Raw genomic sequence first — 8142 nt, 5'->3', positions numbered from 1 at the left:
GTTACTTTTGAAATACTGACAAAAATTTCCCATGGACTATTTTTTCGTCAGAAATTATAATTTTCTAACGGATTTTTTCCGACAGATTTAATTCTGTTGGAAATTTTAATAATATCAATGGATTTTTCTGACGAAATATTTGTCCGTCAAAAAATTAATTTTTTCCCAAACAAAAACGACCAAACCCTAGCCCTCCTCAGTCACCTAGTGTCGTTGCCATTTTTGCCCTCAGTCTATCCATTGTGCTTTCACACCGCCATTGAGGTTTCACACCGTTGCCACCATTGAGCACACTGTCGTCCTCACTTTGTTCTTTGTTTTCAAATTGTAAGATAATCGCTACCCATACTCCCCGTTCACCTTCGTCCTATCTTTTTTTACTTTATTTCACTATTAATTTTTGTGTTTAGTGATGAATAATCTAATTTTTTTGTGTTTGATGATGAATAATCTGAATCATCCTTTTATTTGCTCTCCTCCTTTTCTTTGGTTTCATATTCGTTCAGTTTTCTACTCCTTTTCTTTGGTTTCATCTAAATAATTTGATATCTTCGTGCATGTTGTTTTGTTTGAGTTCCTCTTTTGAAATGTCCTCTCCTCTGAATAATCTGCTATGTAGCCAATTTCATGTTCTCTAAATAATCTTTGATTTTGTTTTGAATTTTTTTTCTTTCGCTTTATGTAATCTGAAGCTTCTTGCTTCAATCCCCTGTATTGAGGTCAACACACAAGGAGTCCATGCCTTTTAGTGTTCTCCAACAAGTATAAAAAAAAGTTATTTTTTATTCTTGACTTGCTTTTTGGTCACGGAGAAGAGAGAAGACAATTGTAGGATCGATTTGTTGACACTTTCATAATCTCCCCTCTTTTTCAATGTTCTCTAATAAATATTATTTGTTTTCCTCGACAATTTCCCTTTTTTATATCTTTCCAAATTTGCTTCCTATTAATGATTTTCATGTTGTTTTCCCCCTAATTTAGATGTGATATTAATTTTGTATGGGAATAGACTCGGGTGATTTATGTTTCCACTAGAATTCTAACTAGTACTGTTAGAAAAAGAAGATCAAATAAAATATAAATTTGATGTTCTCAAACCTTTATGTAATGAGTCAAACTAGGGGAAATTAAGGATATCTATCATTAAATAATTAGCATGTTTACTTTATGAGAGGACCTAATCATTCACAAATTGACATGGATATTATGATAGGAACTTACAAGTTTTCAATAGAAATTTTGCTTGGTCATTTTTGTAAATTGTAAGGCTATAGTATAGTCTACTTCTCCATATGGCTTCTTGTTAGTTATGAAATTTTAATTCATCCCAATATTCTATTTGATTGATTATTTATAATATTATTTTTCTATATATAAATGTCATCAGGTGGTGTTGATCCTCCCCGACCCTCGTCACATGACTCCAGTGAAAAAGGGACAAGTGGAAAGAAAAAACGATATATGGTTAGACTATTACTACCTAGAGATAGTCTTACATCATCTACCCCATCCTTGTCTATTGTATCTATGCGAGTCAGATCTTCCGATGTTGCACCCGCACCATTTCCACCTCCGACTGAAGTTAGACCATCTCCATCACATCTTGATGCATGTGGACCGTTCCCAATACTTATATCCACACCATTCTCATCCCCGATTGACACACATGGACCATCCTTGGTACCTACATCCACACCATCCTCATCCCCAGTTGTAGCCAACATGCCTACAAATGAAGACGTTCCAAATTTGGCCATGGAAGACCCCCTCCCCTCAATGATTGTCCTATGGTTACACTTATCAATGAAGCATAAGTATTACAAAATTTATATAATTATCATTATATATGATACATCATTTGATCTTTTACTTTTTCATGAATTATTATTTTTTGTTTAGGTTTCACCCATCTAAGATTGCGACAAAGGCTGTCACTTTGTCCATTAGGCAACAACTTTGTCACCCTTGGCCTACATGGGGAGCAATTCCAAAAGATCATCAAGAACTTTTTTCCTAACATTTTCAGGTAACTTATCCTTCTGTTAATGAATTAGTTCAATGGTTGAAATGGATAGTAATATTGATTTTGTTTTATTTAACCTGAAATTGGAAAATTGGTATTTTTTCTAATTGTGTACTATTTCATAACTTTGTCATACTTTAGAGAAAATTGGTCTGGAGACCTGAGGAAGAAAATGAAATTAAGAAAGTTTTTAACTCGAAATCCTTTCATAAACTTTCTAAGATGTTTAGGGATGCCTGAAATGAAAATAAAAAGGGCATATTGGATTGAAGATCGTGTTTGGAACGATCTGTTATTACATTGGAATGCACTTGAGTATTGTTCCAAGTGTGCACATGCAAAAAAAAGGGCATCTGAAAAGGGTGGGTGTAAGTACACGAGTGGTTCTATTAGCTTGCAAGATCACACCATTCGCTTGGTATGTACATTAAAATTCTAATACATACTTGTTTGTACTTGTTTAACTTACCACTTAATGTTTATTTTATAATGTTTGTTAATAGTTAGAGGAGTTTGGTCGATCTGTCTACATAGATGAGGTCTTTCAGCAAACTCATTTACGAAATGATACTAGTCAATTTGTCAATGATAGATCCAGGCAAAAACATGTGAGACCATTATCTTGCATCTTTTTTTATTCTTTAAAATGTTTATTATATTTATGAAATAATAATTGTTTATGAATGACATGAAAAATTCGAGGCTAGACTATCTCAAGCTAGGTTTGATGCTGCATCAAGTGTTGGTAAATCACAACTCATTCCTTTAGACCCTCCTAAAGAACAAAGACTTAGGAGTCAATGTTGGGTTGCAGTTGTGGGACCAAAGCATAAGGGATGCCTTTATGATATTGGAGACATTGCTCATACTTATAAATGTGGGAATGACAACTTCATGCAACATACACAAGGATCTTCTAATCGCGCTCAAGATGCCGTAAAGATTTAACCGATTAAGGGAGGAGCTTTGTCAATTAAAGGAGAAGATGCATGTATTTCAATCAGTTGTCCTTCAATTCCTACCTCTTAAAGTGTGGAACATTATTCATCAACATCAACAACCTCACTAGCAGTAACAAGACAATGACTAGACAGATGACCAACAACAACATGATGACAAACAGATGCACTTTCCCAATGACTATTTTGATTACCGACTTAGCAACACAAAATTACTCTTGACATATTACATTGTGTTTTTCTTTTACATTTATTTCCAATTTTACTTAATGATCTATTTCACTCTTTTTTTTAGATTTATGAATTTGAATATTTTGCTAATTACATATATGTGTTAATTTAAATTTTGACGTTAAATAATATAAATACAAAAAATAATTATTAAATTATCGATGATAAATAATAAAAATAAAAAAAAAATTAAATAAATAATTCTTTATAAAATAGCATTTCCGATGGAACATTTCTGATGGAACATTTTAAACAGAGAGCAAAAATCCATTGATTAAAATTTCTTACGTCAAAAATTTTAAATTACAAATAGATTTTTGAGGTTTCCGACAGATTTTGGTCATCGAAATTACACCTATTTTTTGTAGTGTAGATAATCATCCATCTTATATATTATTTTCTTCAAAGTTTGTTTCATCTAAACAATATATTTAATTACGTATTTGAGACATTATTGCTTGCTGCTGATAACTTTATGATCTTTTTTGTTTGTAGCTCACTTATGCAACTACAATGGACTTTGTTTGAAAATTTAATTATTTATTTATTTAGCCATGCATTAGTTTGTTTTACACTATGTTATCATTTTTTTTATGCTAGTTAATTTACAATAAAGTCAAGTTTATAATGATTATAGTTGTTAGTTGTTATTCATGAGTTAGTTTTACATTGAAAATTTGCAAGGAAATAGCAATGTGTCTCCAATTTATGGTTCTTTTTGTAGAAATTGTATATATTTCCTTTCTTGTGTGATTTTATAGAGTAAAAACTCTATTTTTGTGACCTAATGTTGAATCCAACTCAGTTTATAGGCCAAAGAAGAAAATGTGCAAAAAGTTGCTGATGACTCGCTAGCGAGACAGATTGGCCAAGCGAGACTCATCCCCTTAGTGAGACATCTAGCTCGCTTAGCGGATGGGAAATCCTAGAAGAGGATAAGTCAGAGTTCTGCACGCTCAGCCCGCAGCCAGCCCGCCCAGTGATAATGTTGTCTCTTCTCGCGCTCAGCGCGTCCATTCTCGCTTTGCGGAATTTCACTTACTCTCGCTCAGTGAGACATGCTCGCCGAGCGAGCCTTCGTGTGATGAGAAGCCCAAGAGCCTTTAAAACACTGAGATTGGTGGAAACCAAAAGACACAACTGATCAAGAGCCACAAGGAAAGTCTAGCTATGTGAAAAATAGAGAGAATTAGGGTTAAGAGGTTGGAAAAGACATTTTCCATCATTTTCTTCCATTTTCTTTCTTTGTATTTTGAATCTTTGCTTGTAATGGAAGACTAGAGCCTCTTTGTTGGGGAATAACTACTGAAACTCTTAATGTGAAGTTCTTACTATCTATTTAATATTATTTTTTGGTGTTCTTTGCTTCTATCTATGCTTATTTTACATGTTTGTGGCTTGATCACCCATTTGTATGTGTAGTTAGGCTTTTTAGTATTGGAAAATGCTTTAAAACCTTAAAACTTGATAGAACAAGCTAGAAATTTGTATGTCTAGGAATGAAGTGCAGTGATCTAGTATATTTTACACTGTATGCATAGTGCAACTCTTTTAGAATGAGTTTGTTGAGGAATCAAGAACAAAAACTAAGAGAGTTAGACTCATTCATGTGAGAAATAATAATCTGAGTATTTTCTCTATGTAAGAACACTAGGATAACGTCAAATAAAGAAAAACCCTTTTATACAGCAAGAGAAATTTCAGTAGAAAACTCCCCAACGCTTTTATCTTGATAGTTGTTACATTTTACAACTTTGAGTATGTTACTTAATAGTTAATAGTGCTGAAAACCTATTTCACAACTTAATCTTTACTTTATTTCCAAGCTTTAAGTGTTTACATACTGAATATACATAGTTTAGGTGAAACAAATTATCTGTGGATACGATACTCGGTCTTACCATTTTTGAATCTTGCAACATTTGCATTTAGCTATTAACTAGATTTTATACTTGTGTGATGTATGAGTTTGATTAAATTATAAATTACAATTTTTTAATATTTATACTTAATATTATTTGTATTTAGTAATATTTGAAAAAATATATAACTAAATAAATTTATCATTTTAAATTATTTAGTTTCATATTAAATATAATTATATTACATTTGAGTAAAAGAGTACTACAAGTTTGTGAAAAATAATAATTACAAAGAGGATAACAAATGCATTGATGCATTAACCAAGTATGTATGTGACACGGAAATTATTTTTTTGTTGTTTAAGCAGCCACTTTCACTCTTAAGCCAAATTCTTCTAGCCGACACTTTAAGAATTTTTTCTTCTCACAATAATCATGTGTATCATTTCCTTTGGATATTAACCACTTTGAATACCAATATTAAACCCAATGTATCTAAATACATTAATATTCTTTTAACTTGGTAAGATGTATTTTTAACAATATAAAGAAAAATATAGATAGCGTGATAGGTCTATTAAATCAATAATTACCTATATTCCTAGCAATAGATACAACTCTTTTTATCAATTGGATTTATTTTCCTTTTAAATCAACACCCTCAAATTAAGTTTCATAACACACTTTATAATATTTGTTTAACTAAAGTTAAATTTGTATCGGTAAAAAAAGAAAATAATGAGATTCAATATTCTTCCAAACTATTGCAATTTAATTCATAAAAAGGAAAGAAAAAAATGCAGGGATAAGATCACATTGTTAAATATTTGATAGTAAAAATATTATTTGGTGTTTGAAATACTCATATCAAACTAATTTTGTAATTTGTGATTTAGATTTCTAAACTAATACATCAAACCATAAGATAAAATAACTAAATGAAAATAGTTTTTATATCTTAAAAACTTTGAATTATCTATGTTTGTTTACCATTACGAACTATAGTGTTTGTACTTTACAATAAATTTTTATGCTTAATTATTTGGTTCATTCTTTATAAGCAATTTCAAGTTTAGTATTTACTCAAAATAAAAGATAAAAGGTTCATTGATTCTTGTGAATCGTGAAATTAAAGTTTTTTAACATCAATTTGTCTAACTATGAATTATCAATACAGTTTGATTGAAACATTTTTGCATTGTGTTGCTAATAATTGACATTTAAGTTATTAAAATATTTTACATTTAACATAGGTTATTGATAATATTAAAATTAAGTTATATTAGTTATGTTTTTACCAATTAAGTAATATTAATTAAATTAAGTTATTAGTGATATTGTTACCAAAATATTCAAACTATCCAACCAATTTCCCCCTTGTTGTGTTTTTTTACTTGTTTAATGGTCCTTTAGTAACTTCAGTGAATATTAACAGTAATTAATTTGACTATTGTGTAGATGTTGTGTGCATTACTCTTTCAACAACACAAAGCAAATCATTTTAGACATTAAAAACAACATTATTGAATCAAAATTGACACGTTTTTTTTTTACATCTTGAGCTAACTTAAATGTGAAATTCCATTAGCAAGAGGCCTTAAACTTTCAAGGTCTCTATAACTAAAAATAGCAGGTAGGATTCAAGCTTTGTTGGTTAAACTCAAATTTATAAATGAAGTGGTAGGGAGTCATTTAAAATTCTTACCTTTGTAGTTTTTTCGATAACTTGAAATAGATGATAATAACTCAATATATATTAACCTTCCATATCCCATGAACAAGATCAAGTTTGTACATGCGCCACAATTTACAATAATTTTCACATTGTCACCTGAAATCTAATCAATAAGTGAAAGTTCATCTTCAAACTATTTTTCACAAAGACAATGAAGATCATCATTATAGAAAAATCATTGTTATCATAAGTATCTTCTTTGCTAATACGTTATTTCATATAAATATCATACTCTAGACTTTTTTTATAAAAAGATCACAGTTTAGGTTTTCAAACTAATAAGTACAAATGCCATTAAGATAAAGTATCTTTATTTATATTTGTATGTTTATAACCCTTTAATGGAAAATGACAAAAGAATGAACGATGATGATCAAATGCTTATACTATGTATCTAAACTTTTGGAAGAGGTTAAATATTTAAATTTAAGAATTTAAAACAATCTTTTCTCATGACAAAGGATCAAGACCACAATGTTCAACCATGACCTATTTGAGAAACACCTTTTTCTCCTAATAACACAATTTTAAATTCTTTCAAAAGGAATTGATTTTTCCATTAGAACAAGTTCACTCATAAATCTTATAACAAATTGTTTTTTTATCATTAAATATTCCTGAACATGAATTTACTAGACATCATGAATATAACTAATAAAACAAAACTACAAAGTAACAAATAAAATAGAAAACATCATGAATATAACTAATAAAACAAAACTACAAAGTAACAAATAAAATAGAAAGTACAAAGTTATATCTTATACTCTTTTAAATTATAATGAGTTGTCAATAGATGTTTCAATAGTTGTCTGAACTTCAATTTCTCTTTCATGAGCTTAGAACATTAATTTTTTGTTGAGCAACAAAACTCACAAATCTTAAATGATAAAGCAAAATATTCACTACCATCTTATTGTACTTCTATAGTTAATTTTTTTATCCAAGGATAGAAAAGAAATGACATACCTACATGACGAGATACATGCCACGAACCCTATAATATGTTTGTTTCTATATCAACAATATGTATATATTGAGTCAAGATAAATAAATCATGATATTATGAAAAAAATAGAGATGCTTATACACTTTTATTTAAACACAAGCAATATGAACAACAAAGTTAGCATAAATATCATAAGTAATTATGACAATGGTTTTGGATTAGGCTTTTTATGCTTGAATTCGACCACAAATGCTCGTTGATCATTCCTGTATAAAATAACATCTTATTTAATTAAAATATTATAAGTATGAATATATGTATAGCATATGGTATGAAAATAGATATCAAGATTATTAGCCATGCACTTAAAAGTATGAATTTAG

The sequence above is a fragment of the Glycine soja genome, chromosome 10, assembly GCF_004193775.1.
Source record: "Glycine soja cultivar W05 chromosome 10, ASM419377v2, whole genome shotgun sequence".
Lineage (NCBI taxonomy): Eukaryota > Viridiplantae > Streptophyta > Magnoliopsida > Fabales > Fabaceae > Glycine > Glycine soja.
The sequence above is the reverse complement of the archived record's forward strand: the minus strand, read 5'-3'. Positions refer to the sequence as shown.